This window comes from Mustela nivalis, assembly GCF_964662115.1.
Source record: "Mustela nivalis genome assembly, chromosome: 8".
Classification (NCBI taxonomy): Eukaryota; Metazoa; Chordata; class Mammalia; order Carnivora; family Mustelidae; genus Mustela; species Mustela nivalis.
The window spans coordinates 99,257,502-99,278,460 of NC_139027.1; positions in this window are offsets into that span (position 1 = coordinate 99,257,502).

Below are 20,959 nucleotides of genomic sequence, written 5' to 3' on the forward strand. Positions count from 1 at the left end.
CCTTCAGATGCCACTGAGAGTTGTTACCTACATAACTGAAGGAAATTCTAATTTGTGTGTAGCTTTCCATGAAAATAAAGGTGCATGTCTATTTCTTTTTTTTTTAATTTATTTTTTATTTTCAGCATAACAGTATTCATTATTTTTGCACCACCCCCAGTGCTCCATGCAATCCGTGCCCTCTATAATACTCACCACCTGGTACTTCAACCTCCCACCCCCCGCCCCTTCAAAACCCTCAGATTGTTTTCCAGAGTCCATAGTCTCTCATGGTTCACCTCCCCTTCCAATTTCCCCCAACTCCCTTCTCCTCTCTAACTCCCCATGTCCTCCATGCTATTTGTTATGCTCCACAAGTAAGTGAAACCATATGATAATTAACTCTCTCTGCTTGATTTATTTCTTATTCAATTTTACAGAACCCCTGAATTCTACCCTCAGAACACTGTGTCCTGTTGGTGGACACCAGGGTGTTCTAGAGTGTTAATAACATCAATGAATGGTTGTCTAAGCCGTTCTTCTGGCAGCTCTCTGAGCATTATTGTCCCCACAGCTCACACTAAGAAGGCCAAGACTTGGAAAGGTCAAGCCATGGGATGACATGACAGTGAGCCCACCCAGCTCTAGGCACTAGTGTGGAGGTTCTCCTTCCGTCTGAGCAGCATCAGTGTGGGGAAGCCAACATCTAGGCCTTGACATTGGAAAGAGAGGAAGTAAGTGGAGACCCCATGCCCCCAAGACCAGCGACATGATTAAATCCCCCAGCACTCCTCCCTCTTCCCACCTCTCCTAGAGCATTCTCAGAGATAGAGGGAAACGTGGACATATGCAAGCCCTTTACAGAAGGGATAAATGTGGGGGCTATTCCTCTTCACAAGGCCTGGGGTGAAACTGTGGCCCCTGGGAGTCAGTGAGTTGCGGCCAGGTTACTCTCGGGGAGGGCAGTGTCCTAGAAGGGCTGTGGAAGCAGATGGGAAGGTGGGGGAGGAGGTTGCTACAGAAGTAGGAGTTGGAAGTATTCTCTCTCTCCTAGGACCTGGGCAGGGCATGAGGGCTCTGGGAGGCTGGGCTTCTAGAAATGAAGTGTGAGGCTCAGGTCTTGCCTTCAGCCTCCCCCAGCCTTTGAACTCAGGGAGGTGTAAAACAGCAGCAGCCTGGCCAAGCCCCAACTCAGGAAATTGCTTTTTGCCTACTGGGGCTCCACATGTCTTTTCACTCTGCTGGCCTGTGGCCCAGCAGCCAATGAGATGTGCATCTGCCAGGCATTGGGCCCACTCCCTGGCACCTGGGCCTCCCCCTCTTGGTGATTGCTCATGGACCATACCCTCAGTCCGCATGGCACCAAGCAGAGCTCTGGGCTGGGAAGACATGTCCGCAGAGATGCACCAGGAATAAAGACTTAACTAAGGCTGTCACAGAAGTAGCTGGAGCCCCCCAGCTCCCAGTGACCCAGCTGAAGTCTTAAGCAGCCAGCCCAGCTACCAGCCTTACCCAGTTTAGCTAAAATCTCTTCTAGGGGGTGGATGTGCCATACAGTCTCAATGCCTCTGTACAGTGAAGTCCCTGGTGGAGAAGCAAATTGAAAGCAGATTTCGTTCAGTTCTTAAAGGGGCCTTAAACCTAGTTTCCTATTAATCTGAACTTACTCATGAGGAAACAATCAAACAAAGGCAAATTGAGGGACATTCTGAAAACAACAGGCTTGGACTTTTCAAAATTGCCCAACGTCATGGGGGCAGCGGCTGAGGAATTGTTCTAGAGATGAGGAGGCTAAAGAGATACGGTAGTTGAATGTCGTGTGTGACCCTGAGCTGGGTCCTGGAGCAAACAAACAAGGAAGTGTTTGTAAAGGACAGTATCAAGACAATCAGGAAAACTGGATTATATACTGTATATTATTAGACAAAAATATTGTACCAATGTTACATTTTCTGATAGGCATGAATACGCTATGGTCATGCAGGCAGAGCTCCTTGGTCTCAAGAGAGATGCACGAAGTTGTTAGAGATGAAGAGTCCTATGTCTGTGACTACATCTCGAACAGGTTTAGAAAATACAATTAGATAGGTAAAGAATTCTTTGCTTGACCAAACTTCAGTCAGGTTCCTGAACCTTCTTTAAGGCCCCTCTGTCTGCTTCCTCATAAAATCCCGTTTTAGCAAAAACTCTACTAAGTAGGTTTAACCAGAGCCCCCAATGCTTGATTCCTGATCACCTCGATATCGCATCAGGTCCCTCATCCTTCACATCCCTCTGGTGATGCCCGACAGCCTGGCTTGTCTTCAGCAAGGATCCCATGAGTTCAGCTTAAACAGAATCCTCCTTGTTCCTGGTGTTTCCTCCTGGTGATTTTTCTATCCACTGACTCCCACCCTGCTCTTTGACTATAAATTCCCACTTGCCCATGCTGTATTCAGAGCTGAGCCTCCATTATCTCCCCCACTGCAAAACCCCATTATGGTAGTACTTAACATCTATCATGATGGTCCCCAGTAAAATCTGTCTTACCACTTTAAAAAGTGTCACTGAACATTTATCTTTAACAATAGATGATAGATAGATAGATGGATAGGTAGAGAGAGTGAGAGAGAGAGAGATGACAGATAGATAATTGGTAGATGATCAATAGATAGTAGATGGATAGATGATACATAGGTAGATAGAGGATTGATAGAAAGACAGATTACTGGTAGATGTTTGATAGATGATAGATAAATAGATAGATGATAAATTGATAGAAAGCACAAGTGAGGTAAGATTTTTTAAAGATTTTATTTATTTATTTGAGAGACAGAGCACAGGCAGGGGGAGAGACAGAAGGAAGGGGGGAAGCAGACTTCCCCCTGAGCTGGAAGCGCAACACCGATCAGTCCCAGGACCCAGAGATCATGACCTGAGCTGAAGGCAGACGCCCAACCATCTGAGCCACCCAGGTACCCAAATGAGGTAAAATCTTAATAACTGGTAACTCAAGATGAAAGGTAAAAGGATATATACCATAATACTTTTACCATCTTTCCATAAATTTTTTTCCAAATAAAATTTAGACTTAGAAGGGTTCTTGCTAAAAAATAAAGAGGGACATTATTTGAAGACAAAGATGAAGAAATTTGGGACTTTCAAAAAATGTTAAGATAATGGTTAACTGTTCAGGAGAGTAAGCAAATGGGACAAGGAAGGCACATCAAGCACCGGTAGGTTTGGGTAACATACAAGTGCTTAAGAGGGATGTGGGTTCGTTGCTTATTTGAATAACATGCTTCATAAATTAAAAATAAAATATATTACACATTGCGCTTCATGAGTATCAGTTATCACATAGAAATATTTCACAAAATACTTATTTTGCAAAAAGTCTTTGCTTTTTTATTAATATTTCATTTACTTTCTTTATTTGTTTACTTACTCATTCTCAGAAGTAGATCAGTGGAGGTCTTTTATGGAGAGGCCGTGAAGTAACATGCATCTCTGATTGTCAGAGAATGTTCACCTCAGTTGGTGAAGCGCTTTGTTTACAACAGAGCTGCTTGGCTGTGTGGTGCCCAAATTTACCTGGTTTTTAGGACAACCTTCCCTAGTGATCACCAGCTTTCTGCTTTGAATTATTAGTCAATTTTTGCCCAGAAAGAAAGGGGCCTCTTTTTGCCCTGGGGATTTTATTCAGACTCTTTTTCCTCACAAGGACCCCTACCCACAAAGCTGCCCCCAGTGCTGAGTTACCTCTTCCATCTTTAGTGGGAACGAGGGAGTTTCACACAAGGTATGTTGAATTTTTTCCCACCAGCCAAGGATTTTCCTCATCGCTGGGACCAGAAAGCTCCCTCACTGTAGTATAATTAATATATCCGGTCTTTTCCCCAGTTCCTGGCACAAAGATCCTGAAATCCTCAAATTTCCTGAGTATTGAGTCCGTTTTTGTGGACTCGTAGGGAATCCCTTTCAACCACATCTGAGTTTATGCTCATGAGGTGACAGGGTGGGGTCCCTTGACAGCTTTAGGATGGGACTGGGCATCAGACAGTCCAAATGATTAGAGGGTTGGAAGTGTTGGCTCCATTCACAGACTTCCAAGAAAGGGAGGGGCAAGGCTGGAGATGCAACTCCATAAAAATCTCTTAATGATCAAGCAGAGAAAGACAACTATCATATGATCTCCCTGATATGAGGAAGTGGTGATGCAACATGGGGGCTTAAGTGGGTAGGAGAAGAATAAATGAAACAAGATGGGATTGGGAGGGAGACAAACCATAAGTGACTCTTAATCTCACAAAACAAACTGAGGGTTGGTGGGGGGAGGGGATTTGGGAGAAGGGGGTGGGATTATGGACATTGGGGAGGGTATGTGCTTTGGTGAGTGCTGTGAAGTGTGTAAACCTGGTGATTCACAGACCTGTACCCCTGGGGATAAAAATATGTGTTTATAAAAAATAAAAAAAATTTAAAAAGAAATCTCTTAATGAGATTCAGAGAGCATCCTGGTTGGCAAACACATGAACCAGCTGGAGAACTCAGAGAGGGCATGAAAGCCCTAGTTTGTCCACACCTTGCCCTATGCATCACTTCCATTTGGCTGTTCCTGAGTTGTACCTTTTATAATAAACCACAAAATGGCAGTAAGGTGACTTCCTCAGTTTCTGTGAGCCATTCTAGTGAATTATCAAACCTAACGAGGATATGATGGGAGCCCTCAGTTTATAGCCTGTCACTCAGAAGTGTACAGGTAACCAAGGATTTGCAGTCAGTGTCTGAACTGGAAACAGTCTTATGGGATAGAGTTCTTTAACTTGTAATATATAACTGTGAGTAGATTGCATCAGAATTAAAGGGAATTGTAAGAAACTCAGCTGGTGTTAGAGAATTGGAGTCTCTACTAATATCAGAAAACATCCCACCCACCCTGCTCTCAGCCATCAAGTGAGTCTGGATCACCCACTCCTGCTGATGTGAGCAGTATGGGCTACCAAGCCTCGAAGTAAAGGGAGAGCAAATACCAACTTAGTGTCTACATGGGCCAGACCCTGTCAAGGCTCCTTATACACTCCATTCATTTCCTAGGACTGCTGTAACTAATTGCCACAGGCTGCATGGCTAAAAACTACAAAAATTTGTTCTCTGACAGTTCTGGAGACTAGAAGTCCAAAATCAAGGTATTGGCACAGATGGCTTCCTCCATTCCCTGCAGCCATTCTTGCTTTGGTGTTTCCAAGCACTCATGGTGTTCCTTAACTTGCAGACGCATCACTCAAATACCTATCTCCATCTTCACGTGGTGTGTCCTTCTGTCTCTGTATCTCCCTCTCCTTAAAGGGACCCCAGTCATTGGATGTCCTTTAGATTAGCCTTTCTCAACTTGGGCTCCTCATTTTGAACCACAGATGACAAAACAAAAACAAAAACAAAAAAACACCTAAGTGACTCTGTTCTTAATGCTCCCAAGAATGGTAGATAATAGTATGATTCTACATGGATATGGATTCCTTAAGCTTACTTCTCAAAGAAACCCTGGTTTCATAAGTGTGATGAGCTGAATGATGGTTTTCCAAAGATATACAGTCCTAGTCCCCAGAACCCCAGAACCTATGAACGATACCTTATGTGGCAAAAGGAAATATTCAGATTACACTCATGGTCTGAGATGAGACCCTCCTGAAGGAGCCTTCAGGGTCATCACAAGGCTTTTTTTTTTTTTTTTTAATTTAAGAGAAGGCAAGAAGATCGAAAAAGAGAGAATTCCTCTGACAACAGGAGCAGAAATAAGAGTGATGAGCTTTGCAGTTGGAGGAAGGGGCCACAAGCCAAGGAATGTAGATGTCTCCAGAAGCTGAAAAAGGTAAGGAAATGGAGTCTCCCTTAGAGCATCCACAGAGAGCCAGCCCAGCTCACACCTTGACGTTGGCCTAGTTGAATTGATGTCAGACTTCTGGCCCCCAGAATTGGAGGAGAATACATGCATGCTCTGTTAAGCCACCAAGTTTGTGGTAATTCATTACGCTGGGCCCAGGGAACTGTTACTATAACTCTCGCTTGTACTACAGAATGAGGAACTAAATGAGATTAGGAAACTCTGAGTGCACCAGCAATGCTTGTTAACTGCAGGCTCCGCCATAGGAGAATCTGAGTGGGCCATTTCGGGAGAGCCTCTGACATCTGTGTCTTTAATTCCTTCTTCTCAGGTTAGACAGATTTCCTGGAAAATATATTCCTGGAGTGCGAACTGGAGGGGAAGACTGGCTGCAGTGTCCAGGGAGCCAGGTATGGAATAAGGGGTGGGCATCTTGGCATCCAGAGTGCCCCTTATCTCTGGACCAGAGACCACGGACTCATCATCTACCGATATCCAAGTGGCCACCCACCAGGGAGATCAGGGCTCTTCATAAGCAGACTCTCAATCTAGTCTTCTTCCTTGAGTCTTTCTGCTTCCCTCTCCCTTCTAAAAATACAGTGCAATTCCTCTGTTGGTGGGGAAATTTGTGATATAAATCTGCTGTTTTGTGATGTTCTCCTCTACAGCCAACTTTTCCTTCTGTTTTTTGTTGTTGTTACCAATTACCTCGCATTCATCTGTCCCCTGGCACCATTATCCAGGCATTCAAAACTACCTTTTAAACAATGTAGCAGTTTATAAAGCTGTTCTCTCTAGCTCCACATCCACCCTTCCGTATTCAGCTTTCCAATGCTGGGACTAGGAGTCCGCATCCCTGTTTCTGCTCCGCCAATGGCTCCCTGCCGGCTGTAGGAGAGAGAGGACTGTCTTTCCTCCTGTTCCTGATGCCTCCTACTATACTTTCTGTACCACTTCACATCAGCAATCCTCTTCCCCCAGGTGGTGGCAGTTCCTTCCCACAGCAGCAATGAATCCAGTTTGCAGTTTTTCCAATACTGGCAGAATCAATCATTGTGCCCCCTGCTCAGATGTGAGTTCCAGCGCCACAGGGCCCTTCCTTCAAGCTTCACAGTCTTAGAAACTTCCAACCCTTCCTTTTCCCTCATCTTTAGAGAAAGACGCTGTTTCCTTCAGTTGCCACTACCATGAAACTTTAGAATTCTTTTTTTGCCTTTCAGTTACCCCACTGACAATTCTTTATGTAGATTCTCTTTGTTCAAATAACCTTGTGCTTTGTTTCCTGGATGGTTCAAGCACTCACTATGAACAGCACGAAAGCCCTGTGTTAGGTGCTAAGCCAGAAAGAAAGAGCCCTCCCCCTCCTCAAATGCTGACATATTTCCAAAGGATGAGGAGATGGCTCCCCAAGATGAATCAGGCTTTGTCTTTGTGCTGAACTGGACAAACATTTGGAACAGTGTGGTTTTTGGTTCCCATGGGGCAGTATCCCTCAACTCCAAGGAAATGACTTCAGATATCAAGTCTCCCGTAGCTGTGCTCTGACATGCCAGGGGACAGCAGGAGACTTGGACAATAGAGCTGTCCATGTCCTCCAGGTCAGCCAGGGTGGTGGCTTTGCTCAGCAAACAGACCCTCTCTGTCAAGTGCTTTCGCAAAATAACCTGCCCGGCGTAGAAACAGATACTCACCATGCCTGAAGGAATGAATCCTGCTTGCGAAAGAGCTCCAACAGGATATTTCAGATCTTGGCAGAGTTCCCTTGGCAGCTGTGAAATGCCTTCTTTAATTGTTCTCCAGATCCCTGCTCGAGACTGAAACAGCTTTTCTCTAGATAGGAAAGCCGGTGCTAGAAAGGAAGGGGCAGGTTCAAGCCATCACCATTACCCAGAGCTATCTCCTTTCCTTCCCAGGTCAGACCCATGGGTCACCTGACTGAGAAATATGGTCTCATGAATCCCGTGGCTGGTGTCCTCTGCATCTCCTCCCCACCCTTCTAGGCTAGACTGGAGCCTCTTTGAGAACTGGGATTGAGTCTTATTTATATCACTGTCTCTGGTGTGCAGCATGATACCTGACCCCTGCCGCTGCTATTGGTGTTCTTGCAGAGCTGAAACAAATTGAACTGAGTATTATAATTCCTAGTGGAAGCTTTGCAGACTCTGTAGAAACATAACCCCACATTCGGACCTACAGCCTATAGTGTTTTTGCCCCTTTTATTCACCTGTTTCCCCTTCCATTAATCAGATGAGAGAGAGAGAGAAAGGGAGAGTGGGCTGGCTGTTCCACCCTACCCATGGCCTCAATGAAAATGCCCAGAGCTGAGGAAGGGGCACAAGGTCCCCCAGGAATCCCAGGCACAGGAAGAGGTAATTACAAGATGAGACACGTTCAGGCAAGAACGTGCTTGCCAATCATCTTCTTACCTTAAAAATTGAGCTCTTGTGGGGCACCTGTGTGGCTCAGTGGGTTAAAGCCTCTGCCTTCCGCTCAGGTCATGATCCCGAGGTCCTAGGATGGAGCCCCACACTGGGCTCTCTGCTCAGCAGGAAGTCTGCTTCCCCCTTCTCTCTCTGTCTGCCTCTCTGCCTACTTGGGATCTCTGTCTGTCAATAAATAAATAAAATCTTTTAAAAAAAGTCTTTAAAAAAATTGAGCTCTTGTTACTTCCTTTGTAACAACCAAAAAAGCAATATATAAATAGAACAAAGTAGCTTTTACATCTATGAGATTGGTAGTAATTATTAGTATTAATAATACTAATTAGTGTTAACAGCCAACGTATACTGAGATTGAGTTTTTTCATTCACCAATAACACTGACAAAGATAAAAAAAAAAAAGATGGGCCTCCCCATACATGCATTAGAATGGCTAAAACAAAACAAAACAAAACTGTCCATACCAAGTGCTGGCAAAGATATAGAACAACTGGAATTCCCATACATTGCTTGGTGAAAATGCAAAAAGACACAGCTACTCCAGAAAAGGCGTGGCAGGGTCTTTTTTTTTTTAACTGAAAATAAACTTACTATATGACTTAAAAATCCCACTCATAGGTATCCACCCAACAGAAATCAAAACTTAGGCTCACACACAAGCACACATGCACAGAAACCTAATAAGAATGTTTATGCCAGGTCTATTCATCATCATCCAAACTGGAAACAACCCGAGTGTCCTTCAGCAGGTGGTCGAACTGTGGTACATCCACACTGTGGAATGTTCACCACTCAGCACTAACGAGGAACCAGCTGTTCAAGGAGGCTGGATGGCAAAAGCGTGCCACTGAGAGAACTAAACCAGATTCAAAAAGCTGTTCATGGTATGGTTCCATTTATGCCACAGTCTAAACAAGGTAAAATGAAGATGGAGAAAAGACAGCCATTGCCAGAGATTGCCAGGAGTGTTTAACTACAAAGAGGCAGCCCCCAGAGTTTCTGGGGTGAGGGAATTGTTCTGTGTCTTGATCGAAGAGATGGTTTCAAGAACTATACCTGAGCTAAAAGCCTTTCAACTGTACACTGAAAAGGGCTGGGAATGTACATAAATTTTAAAAACAGTAATTGTGTGAGAGAGATACAACGAATAACAAGCGATGGGAGGGTTCTGGAGAAATCCATGGATGAGTCCAGACCTGAGGCAAGGAAAAGGACGTGATAAGTCTGAAGCAACTTCTGCCACAAAGTGAGGACAGGCTCAGAGGGCACAAGTGCAGCCTGAAGTGGCTCCCACCGGCCAAATCTAGGGTTATCTGGCTACCAAAATGAATTATTGCAGAGAAATACACTAAATATAAAAAGAATAGATGAATCACTATGGGTACTGGAAAAAGTTGAAAGAAAGAAAAGTTTTCCTCTACAAAGTAGTGACAATTAAAAAACAAAAAAGGCAGTGAGAATTAAAACAAAAAAAATTTCCTGGGAAGTCTCGGTGGCTCAGTAGGTTAAGCATCTGCCTTCAGCTCAGGTCATGATCTCAGGATCCTGGGTCCTGGGATGAATCCTAGGTCAGGCTCCCAGCTCAGCACAGAGTCCGCTTCTCCCTCTCCCTCTGCCCCTCCCTCACTACCCCCTCATATGCTCCTGTGTTCTCTCACTCTCTCTCTCAAATAAATAAAATCTTCTAAAAATATAAAATAAGATAAATAAATAATAAATTTAAAAAACATTCCTCAAGGGGCACCTGGATGGCTCAGTTGGTTTACCATCTGCCTTTAGCTCAGGTCATAATCTTAGGGTTCTGGGATAAGCCCTGCGTTGGGCTTTCTGCTTCCTCCTCTCCTTCTGTGCTTTCTCTATCAAGTAAAAAATTAAAATCCTAAAAAAAGTTTCCCCAAGAAATTAAAAATAGAAATACTATATGACCCAGTAATTCTACTACTAGGTATTTACCCAAAGAAAATGAAAACACTAAGTCAAAAGCATATAGGCACCCCTATGTTTACTGCACCATTATTTACAATAGCCAAGATGTGAAAGCAGTTTAAGTGTCCATCCATGGATAAATGGTTAAAGGAGATGTGATATAAACATAATACCCTTGTATATATTTATACATATATAAAATGGACTATTACTCAGCCATAAAAAAGTATGAGATCATACCATTTGAGACAACATGGATGGACCTCAAAGGTATAATGCTAATTGAAATAAGTCAGACCAAGAACCACAAATACCATATAATTTCACTCGTATGTGGAGTTTAAGAAACAAAACAAATAAACAAACAAAAAAAGAGACAAAGAAAACAGGCTCTTAACTACAGAGAACAAACTAACGGTTGCCAAAAGGGAGGTCTATAGGGGGATAGGGGTGAGACTGAAAAAGGCAATTTAGAGTACATTTATCATAAGGAGCACTGAAAATTGTATAGAATTGTTGAATCCTGAAACTAATAAACAAACAAAAAAGTAAAAGATAATAGAAAATGAAACTCAACCACTTCACAGCCAGAGAAGCAATAATTGATTCAGGCAAAGACCATCAATGGATTCTAAAATCCCCAGGGGGATAGATTGTTGAAAAGCAGAATATTCATTCTCCCAACATCACTCAGTCACTCATTCATCACTAAGGATTGGGGTACTTTTCCAGTGGAGACATAAGGCAGACACTTCCTTAACCAAGTGATCAAAAACAGAACCTCACCCATTAGAGACAAATTGGCATCACGTTCCTCCTGACATGATGCCCTGAGGAGGAAGCAGTATCATCTGTGTGATAGGCCATCCATGAGAGTCGTGTTAAATCCATCCTGAGGAAGCAATCAGATCAATCCACATGGAAGGCCATTCTACAGTACTCCTCAAAACATCAGTGCCATGAAAAACCACACAGAGAGGAGACCTGTTCCGAGTTAACGGAGATAAAAGAGACATGGCCATAAAACTCAATATGTGATCCTTAATTCTATTCTGGTTCAAAACAAAAACTGTTGAATCTTCAATAATCTGATGTGAATTTCACATTCCAAAACTGTACCTTATCAATGAGAAAATTTCCTTGGTGTGGTGATTAGATGATGCTTATGTAAAAGCATGTCTTTGGGGGCACCTGGGTGGCTCAGTGGGTTAAGCCTCTGCCTTCGGCTCAGGTCATGATCCTTGTCCTGGGAAGGAGCCCCGAGTCGTGCTCTCTGCTCAGCTTCCCTCTCTCTGCCTGCCTCTCCACCTACTTGTGATCTCTGTCAAATAAATAAAATCTTTAAAAATAATAATAATAAATAAAAGCATGTCTTTGTTCTGAAGAGATACACGCATAAGTGTTAAAGAGTCAAATGTCATGATTTCTACAACTAACTCTCAGAGCTTGATAAAAATGAATCAGAGAATGCAAATCTGACAAAATGTTAACAGTTTGTGGATCTGTAATAGGTGAAGCCTTTACATGGGTTCATTGTACTTATTGTGGCAATTTTTTCAGAGCTATAATTCAAAAAAATCACAGGGAAAAGAAAATATTTTTTAAATGATCAGGAGGTCCTCATATTGACAAGGACATAGGGTGCTAGATATTCTCACAGATAGCTGCTGCAATTTTGAGGTGATACATCCTGTTTGGAGGGCAGTTAGATGCATATCAAAGTGTTTATAAACTGAGCACATGCTTTGACTAGACACCCCACTTCTCCGTTAAATTAATAAAAGAAATCACTAATATACAAAGAGGTATATGCTCTGAAGTTCCATGACAGCCTTAGTTTTCATACCATTGAAAAACTGGTCAATAAATTATGGAGCATTTCTAGCATTGAGGTCTAGACCATGGGCTCTGAAATTTGATGCCTGCGGGTGCTGTTTAATTGCTGGTGCCTCAGTTTCCCTGTGAAATCAGCACAATTAAAAAAAAAAATCCTGTCTTGTAAACCGGTTAGGGAATTATGGAAGATCGTTCTTTGAGAGCATTTAGTGCATTATCTAGCACAGAGCAGGTATCAAGTCAATACTATGTATTGTTAGCTCTTAGGTAATTGATACAGAGGAGGATGCAAGAAATAATTTTACTGGAAAGAAGCCTATGACATGGTGCTAAGTCAAGAGCAGACCACCAGAGACGAGTGCAAGTTCTAATTCCACTTTGATAAAAGTGCATTTTCATTTCTACTTGGTTATATTTGTAGCGAGATGCTCTCCCAAGGATGGCCACCTAAGTGTTAACAGTGGATAATTGTTAGGTGGGGGGATCTTCCAGCCTTTTATTTTCTTCTTTGTACACTTCTATATTGTTTGATTTTCTTTCTCTTCTTTCTGTCTTTTCTTTTTCTTTTTCTTTTTCTTTTTTTTTTTTTTTTTTTTACAACACATTCATAATGTTTTTGTAGTCAGATTTTTATTTGGAGAAGATAAACAAGTCGCAGGTCCATGGGTCTATCTGCTCAGACCTGGCTTCATCTGAGCATCCCGCCAGATGTCCTGCTAGATGAGGAATGACCGGCCATTTCTCACCATCCTGCCTGTATCCTGACATTCCATGACCTTTAACACAATTCACTGTTTCCTTTCCTCCGCCTGGGTGTTCTGCAGCAGCTCTGCCAGGCACTCAGCAGGCATTTGGTAGATGTGCGTTTGTTCTTTATTTTCGCCAGGGGAATATGTGTTCTCCACATTTCTACCTCATTTTCACACAGCAGGTATTGTGTGCTTGCCATGTGTGGCTCACGGAATGACAGCGTACGCGCAGAAGATTCACTGAATCCTACCTTGCAGGGCACTCAACTATTTCCTGGGTATTTTTAAAAGGCATCCTCAGGGTCCTGCAAAATTGCAGCTCCGAGGCTCATTTCCCAACCCCTGGCTCGGTGCAGCCTCCCTGGAACCGAGGTGCCAAGTACCAAGCTGACCACAAGATGGCAGTCTTTCCCTGCATCAGGCCGGGCGGAAGCCCGCATCCCAGACTCGTGGGTTTCTGAATCCAGCTTCTGTGCCGTGCGAAGCAATTTCAGGAAAGAGATTCTTTACTAAAGCGACCTTCACTAAAGAAGAGAACAGTAGGATTAAATATTCGGAAACAGAGGAACTCGAAGAAGAAAACACAATTTCCCAACACCACGTGCTCCCTCAGCCTTCTCTTCAACAAAAGTTGCAACAGCTTTGTGTTGATTTGCAGTCTGGAGTCGAATTAGAATTGCCAAGCATCCCGGCAGAGCTCTGAATCCACATTCCTTTATCCCTTTGTGCCACTCAAAGCCAGATATTGATGTCTGAAAACAAGATACATAAGCTTCATTATTTAAGTGTCTTTTCCTTAAACAAGAACGCTTTAATACTTAACAAGGTAGGGAAGCTACATAATTTAAAATCTATGCGAACAGAAATAAGAAATTATTTGTAGCGGTCTCCACTTTTACACCCACCAACAAAGAAAGACATTCACAATTTTTTGCCTTCCCAGGGCCCCAAAATACAACACTGGCCTGTTCTCCTGCTCCCGGCAGAAGCTGCAGCTGAAACTGGTCTTTATCAGCTTTTCTTTCTCAATATTTACCAACCAATAAATCTTTTTTTCCCCTAAGACTACTGACATTCGAATCCTGTTCATGTGGAGGCTTGTTATCCAAATAATATAAAATAAACTGCTTCATTATCCACTGAAAAAGTATTAAGATGGATTTTTTTTTTTCTCTTGTGAGTCAGTATTGAAGAAGGGAGGACGGTGTTTCCATCTGAGGGGAGGGTAGCTGCCTGCCTGTAAGGGGCACATCTCAATCCAGGGGCCTCCTTTTTGGGGGGGTCTGGTGGAGCGCCTCCTCTCTGTCATGGGGGCATGTGTGCTAATCAGAGGAAATCTGTCTCTTTTGGCTCAAAAGCTGTCCCATAGAGGCTGCTCCAAAGTTGGCACCAGCAGGGGCCAGCCGGTCTGGACCCCGAGGACTCCATAGGACAGAGAGGTTGCCAGAGTCGAGGGGTATTTTGCCCATTTCCAAAGTGGAGGACGTCAGCCTTTTGGTAAGAATTCTAATTCTATTGTTCCGTAAGACAATGCTACCTTCTCTTCCTTCTATGTGAGGTGTGTGCGGTGTCATGGAGAGAGTGCTGGCCTGAGGCGCCAGGATGTGCAAGGTCTGAGGCAGGCCCTCCTAACTGCTTGGTGGGACCAGCCCCAGAACCTGCCTCAGTTTCTCCATTTGTAGACTGAGATGCGTCCTACCTGTTGTTCCTTCAGACCTCCCTATGATTCTACTTAGCAAGGATCTGAAACGAAGGAAGGGGCTTTGGGGCACTGAGAACTCCCAGCCATCAGAGACCCCAGATGCTGGCTTTGATCTTAATGGAGACGAAACAATTCAGCCCCTGGAGAATCTTCCAGATAAAAAAATGTTAGACTATTAATAGTAATAGATAATATTTACGTGGGGATTTTATTATATCAGTCTTCCTCTAAAGGTTTGTCATATCAAGTCATTTAATCCTAGCAATACTGCCATAGTGCAATCATTGTATACTTGAGATTAAATAATTTCCCCAGGGTGACGTTGCTGGTGACTGAAATATCTGAAGCCAGGGGGGTTGGCTCTGTAGTTCATTCTCTTAAATTCCTGCTCCCTGGCTGGTGGCAATTCCAGGTAACCTCTGAGGGTTGTCACATCCTGTGCTGGTCATAGGCAGAGCTACGTGCCAGACACCACGTCTGTTGGGTGAGTCATGGCTCGAGTCTTGGGCACCACTCTGCGAGTGGTCTTGTGTCCTTCCCATCCCACCGCCCCATCTTTATTCTACCTTTATTCTGACAGGCTTGACTATGGGTGATATCCATACTAACTAGGGTACTGGCTTTATTTTATAACTACATAACTACAGGTTCTGACATTATAACTACATAAATAACTCATAAGTAATGTTTCTTCATTAAAAAAAAAAAAAGGAAAGAAAAAGCAAGCCTGACAGATAAGGCTACAAAAATCCCCTGTGAGCATCACCATTCCAGTCTCCTCTTCTCTGTGAGTTGCCATCATGTTGGATATAGCTTTACAAAATATTTTCTATACAGCATATGCACTTAGAAACATGTGGTAGTGCTTTGTACCTTATGGGAGCTTTTGTTTCCTTCAGAAATGGTATTATTCCCTACAAATTATCCAGGAACTGCTTTCCTTACTCAATGGTGCATCTTCCCATATGCCTACCCACAGACCTACACATTCTTTTCAACTGTTGTAGAGTAGTCCACTGCGTGGATGAATCTTAGTCTATTTGTCTATTCCCTTTTCAATGGATAGTAGGTTGTTTCTAAATTTGTATTATTCCAGACATTGCCACGACGTACTTCCTTTCATATGCTCCCTTGTGCAAATGTACAACTATTTCTATGACGTAAATAATAAAAGTGAATTGCTGAATTGCAAATACCACTTAATATTCTTACAATGCTTTCCCCAAAATGTTTAGGAATTTTAAACTCCATGATAACCCCAAATGGCTATAAACAGTAACAATATGAGTAAGAGTTGCAGGCAGTGAGATGCAGGAATGAGGAGAACAGGAGTCAGTAATGGGATGAATTGTAAGTTCACGCTTTTTGCTTCCACCAAGAAAACATATTAGAATACAAGAAGGGTAAAAATGAAATAATGAAATTATTAATAGTGAAAACCTTTCATTATTAAATAATGAAATACGATGATTTCATATTTATATGTGATATATTTATGAAATGTGAAATATATGTGAAGTATGATAATTTCATTAATAAAGTTAATAATGAAAATTCTTCAAGGTACTGTAATTGAAAGAATTTTAAGAAACCTATTTGGAAATATGACTGAAGTCTTATGTGACTTACTTGCATTTCTGTCCTCCTGCACAACCTATGCTGCAACCAGAAGCTCTTCTGCCCACCACCAATTCTAGAAAGCAGTACCACTTCTGCACATGGAGATTCCAAGGAGTCCCGAACAACATGTGTTGAAACAGAGACATATCCAAGGATAAAGGGTTAAGTCTGATGGCCATGATATAAGTGGCTATGTGCCCTGATAGAAGTTGGTTAGACCCTGACCTGGTGCATGCCACATGCACACACAAACATGCACAAGCGCTCACGCGCGCTAAAGCATCCACGCATTTCTGCAAATCCAAGGTTCAGACATGGGACCTCTCATTCCCAAGAAGAGCACCATGGGGTGAGGAATGTGCCATTGGGCACATATCTGGAGTCACACAGGCCCCTTGGAACATACTTTAAGTCTATGAAAAATTGGAAAGAGGATTTTGCTGTAAGTGAGTGGAACCCCGAAACCAGCCTCAGCCAAGGTAGAAGGTCCTATAAATCCTCACGTTCTGTCCACCCTCTCTCAGATGGAGACCATTCTCTGATCCTCAGACCCACCTGGGACTAAAAAGTGAACACTTGCCTTCCACTTTACCTACTAAAGACAAGTCATTTTTCTTTCTTGTCACTCCCAGTTCCCACACACCTTACCTTTTTTTCTTCCACCCCTTTCCCTTTCCAGAACTGCCTTCACAAAAGTGGCTTCCATCTGCTCTCTAGATCTGAACTATTCAGAGGACAGTCAGGAGTCCACACTGGTACATGTTTTGGTCTGCCATGTTGGTCTGTAATGGGGCAGGTGGAGATTCAGAAGGTAAATGTTTATAAATTTTTATAGCAATGTGACAGAATAACTTTAGGTCTGCTAAACCTAATCATAAATTGGGACTTGAATTTTGAATATTTACTTCACTTTCTTAGTAATTTATTTGTATTGTATTTTACAAAAATATCCATCCATTAAGATGTTCTCTCTCAGTCTCTTAATTTCTTCTGTGGGCTTGTTATTTCATGCTTCATGGAGCAGGTGGGACAGGAGGCTCCTGATTCTGAGTACCCCTCAATGTAAGTGACTGTCTCCTTTGCTGATGTGGGTGGCTTGTGTGATTCCATGTGTTTGTGAAGAGGGAGTTTAATGTTTGGGTTTCTTCTTTGGTATTTTCAGTAGGAGTGCAACTTTCAAATAGTCCACGCATGAAGACTTCTGCCTATTTAAGACCAAGAGCAACAAATGTTTTTCAAGTTTTGTCTCAGTGCTTAAGGGCAAACAAGACTGAAATTTGACAAAGTATGCTCCAGTTGTTTATTGCTGAATAGCAAACCTCCCCAAAACATAGTGTTTGCTTAACAGACACATTGCCAATGAAGATACATAGGTGGCAAATAAGTATATGAGAAGATGTTCAACATCATAGGTCATCAGGAAATTGCAATTTGAAACAACCACAAGATACCACTACACGCCCATCAGAATAGCCAAAATCCAGAGCACTGACAACGCAAAGGTTAGCAAGGATGTGGAGCAATAGGAACTCTCATTCATTAATGTTGGAAATGCAAAAAGTATAGCCACTTTGGGAGACAGTTTGGTGGCTTATTACAAATCTAAATATAGTCTTACCATATGACCCAATGAGCAATCACGCCCACTTGTATTTAGACAAATGTGTTGAAAACATATGTTCTGACAAAAACTTGCACATGAATGTTTATAGCCAAATGTGTATTTAGCCAAATGTGTTGAAAACAAATGTTCTGACAAACTTGCACATGAATGTTTATAGCAGCTTTATTCAAATAATTTGAATAAATAAAAATAATTTGGATAATTTGGCATAATTGCCAAAATTTAGAAGCAACCAAGGTGTCCTTCTGTAGGTGAATGGGTAAACAAACTTTGGTATATCTACATAATATAATATTATTCAGTGCTGAAGAAGAAACAAGCTATCAAGACATAAAAGGACATGGAAGAACTTAAATACATATAACTAATATTACCAAGTAAGTGAAAGAAGCCAGTTTGAAAAGGCTACATACTATATCACTCCAACTATATGACATTCTGGAAGAAGCAAAGCTATGGAAACAGAAGAAAGATCGGTGGCTGCCTGGGTAGGGGAAAGGGGGAGGGACGAATAGGCAGAACACAGGGATCTTTAAGGCAGTGAAATGACTGTATGATGTTATAACTATCGGCACATGTTATACATGTGTCCAAACCCATAGAATGTACGACACCAAGAATGAACGCATAAGTAAACTGAGAACGTTGGGTGATAATGATGTGTCCATGTAGGTTCATCCACTGTAAAAAAACGTGCCACTCTGAAGGGGATGTTGATAATGGGGAGGCTATGCATGTTCGGAGATATATGGGAAATCTCTCCACCTTCTCCTCAATTTTGCTGTGAGCCTAAAATGCTCTAAAAGAATACAATCTTAAATAAATTGATAATAGTTTGGGGGGAGCTACTTAAGGCAACAGTACCTCTTGTATCATTCATACATAAGCAGTCTAGGTGGGGCCCAGCAGAAAGAGATCTCTCTGGGCTCCGCAGTGTCAGCTGAGCAGCCCAAAGTCTGGGCTGGAGTCATAAAGGCTCCTCCTGGCTGACATCTGGCCTGGAAGATGCAAACAGCTGGGGCTGGAGCATCCAGAACTTCCCTGCATACCCCTGTGAGGTCTCTCCATATGGTCTCTCCAGCACAGCAGTGTCAGAATAGCTGGGCTCCTTGCAAGTGAGTGGGAGGCTCCCAAGGCACTGTTTTCAAAGAGAGAGCCATCCAGAAGCCCTATCACCTTCTGTGACCTAGCCTCAAGGTCACACACTCTCCCTTCTGCATTCATTGAGGCAATCACAAAGGCTTACCCAGGTTCAAGGGAAGGGAGAGACCCCACCTCTTGATGGGGGTGTGATAAGGTCTGGAAGAACATTTAGGGCTCAGAAATATTACTGCAACCACTTTTGGAAAATATAGTCTACCATCACAGATACACAACTCCAAGGGGAATTGACATTTAAGGAATGAATTGACAATATCAAGCAAGTCAGAGTATAAAGGTGCCCAGAGCAGTGGTCACCACTCTGATGCTATGCTGTGGCCCTGACATGGCTGAGAGCCCACTGGCCCAGTGTGGCCACAGCAGGCATTTGAGGCCACAACTTCAGAGATAAAAGGACTGCTGGGATTTTTCACTCTTTGCCACATGTTCCACTTGCATTTCTGGAGTCAAAGTAGTTGTCTGTGGCTCCAAGTCCAGCTAAGGACCAGTACTCTGCTCTACCTAACCAAACTAAGAGCCTCCCCCTCCAGGCAACCTTCCTTGATCCTCCTCTCCTAGCAGATGCACCACGCTGTCTTTTGGGCCATGACTGAATTGCCCGCTAAACTCTCCACTAGAGCATGCTCAAGTCATTATTTTTCTTAGCCATTAGCTTGTGTTCCCTGAATAGACTGAAAGTTTCTCAAACTCTGGGGCCACATTTACTGCTTTGCCACATCCCTAGTTGTCCTGGCCCAGTGACAAGCACAAGCACACAATTGATTGTTGATTGCAAATGACAGAAAAGAGTGAGCGAAATCCCAGGGACATCGCCGTAATACCATTTATGTTCTTTTCATAAAAAGAAGTTGAAATTTTGTTTATATTTCACTAGAAGTCCAACTCATGTATACTTATTTATGTGTGTCCTAACTGTGGGGTGAGCATGCGTTTGTGTGAGTGTCTTTCTGTGTATCTATATGTGTAAATGTGTGTGTATTTATAAAGGTACATATTCTGTGGTTAAATGTGTTTGGGTGAGTGTGTGGACATTATTGTGTCTGAGTGTGTACATGTTTGTGTCTGAGAGTTTGTGTAACTTGTGGGTGAATGTATGTCTGTGTGTGCATTTTCATTTGTGTGTGTGAATGTGTGTATATGTGTGCATGAATCTGTGTGTGTGTGCATGAGTGCACAGACAGCCGGCATCCAAAGCCCGCCATGTGTCTGCAAGGCTGGACAGTGGGGTGTCCTGCTCTCATTGGCGATTCTTCCAGCATCCTCCAGGAGGCCATCCTTACTTCCTCTCGGGGATGAGGAGCTGAGCAGAGGTCAAGTGACTTGCTCCAGATCCCACAGCAAGTTGGGGCAGCTCTGCGAGGGTCTGATTGCCAGGCTCACACCCCCCTGCGAGGCCGAGCTGCCTCTCTGTGGCATGTTGGCGTCTCGCCCAGGCCTTGCTGCCCGGCTCTGAGAGCTCCCATTGTGGATGACAAGTGGCTGTGTGCCATCGCCCGAGACCCCGCAGGTGACGGGTCTGCTCTGAGATGCTGAGGAAGGAGCGGCTCCCGAGGGGACAGGAAAGGGGGCACCCTTTATTTTGTGTGGCTAAAGGGTTGGAAATAACGGACATGTAAAAGGGGAAAAGAGGAGAGAGGAAACCAAAGCTAATGAGGAATAATGAAGATGTCGAAAAGGACACACACGGAGAATGGGGGAGGAGGCCATCAGAAGCGGAAAGCACACGCACACAAACAGCAGCAGGAAGCAGAGGGAGCTGGAGACCACATTGGCTCAGGAAACGTTTTGTCTCTTGCTTTAATTGGTGACCCCACTCAGAGTTGCTGGAAGTGGGCACAGATCAAGAGACTCGAGTGTTGGTATGGAAAACAATGGAAGGCTGAATGGCATGGAAAGGCAGCCAAGAAGGTCTTTCAGTCCTAGGCACCAGAGGATTTTAGAGTCACTCCTCTGGGCAAAGAAGCAAGGCTCAGAAATCTTTCCAAACTGTGCTTCCAGCGGGACTCTCCGTGGAAAATCAACCTGGACAGAGGTGCTCCCTGGTGTGAGAGCTGGAGAA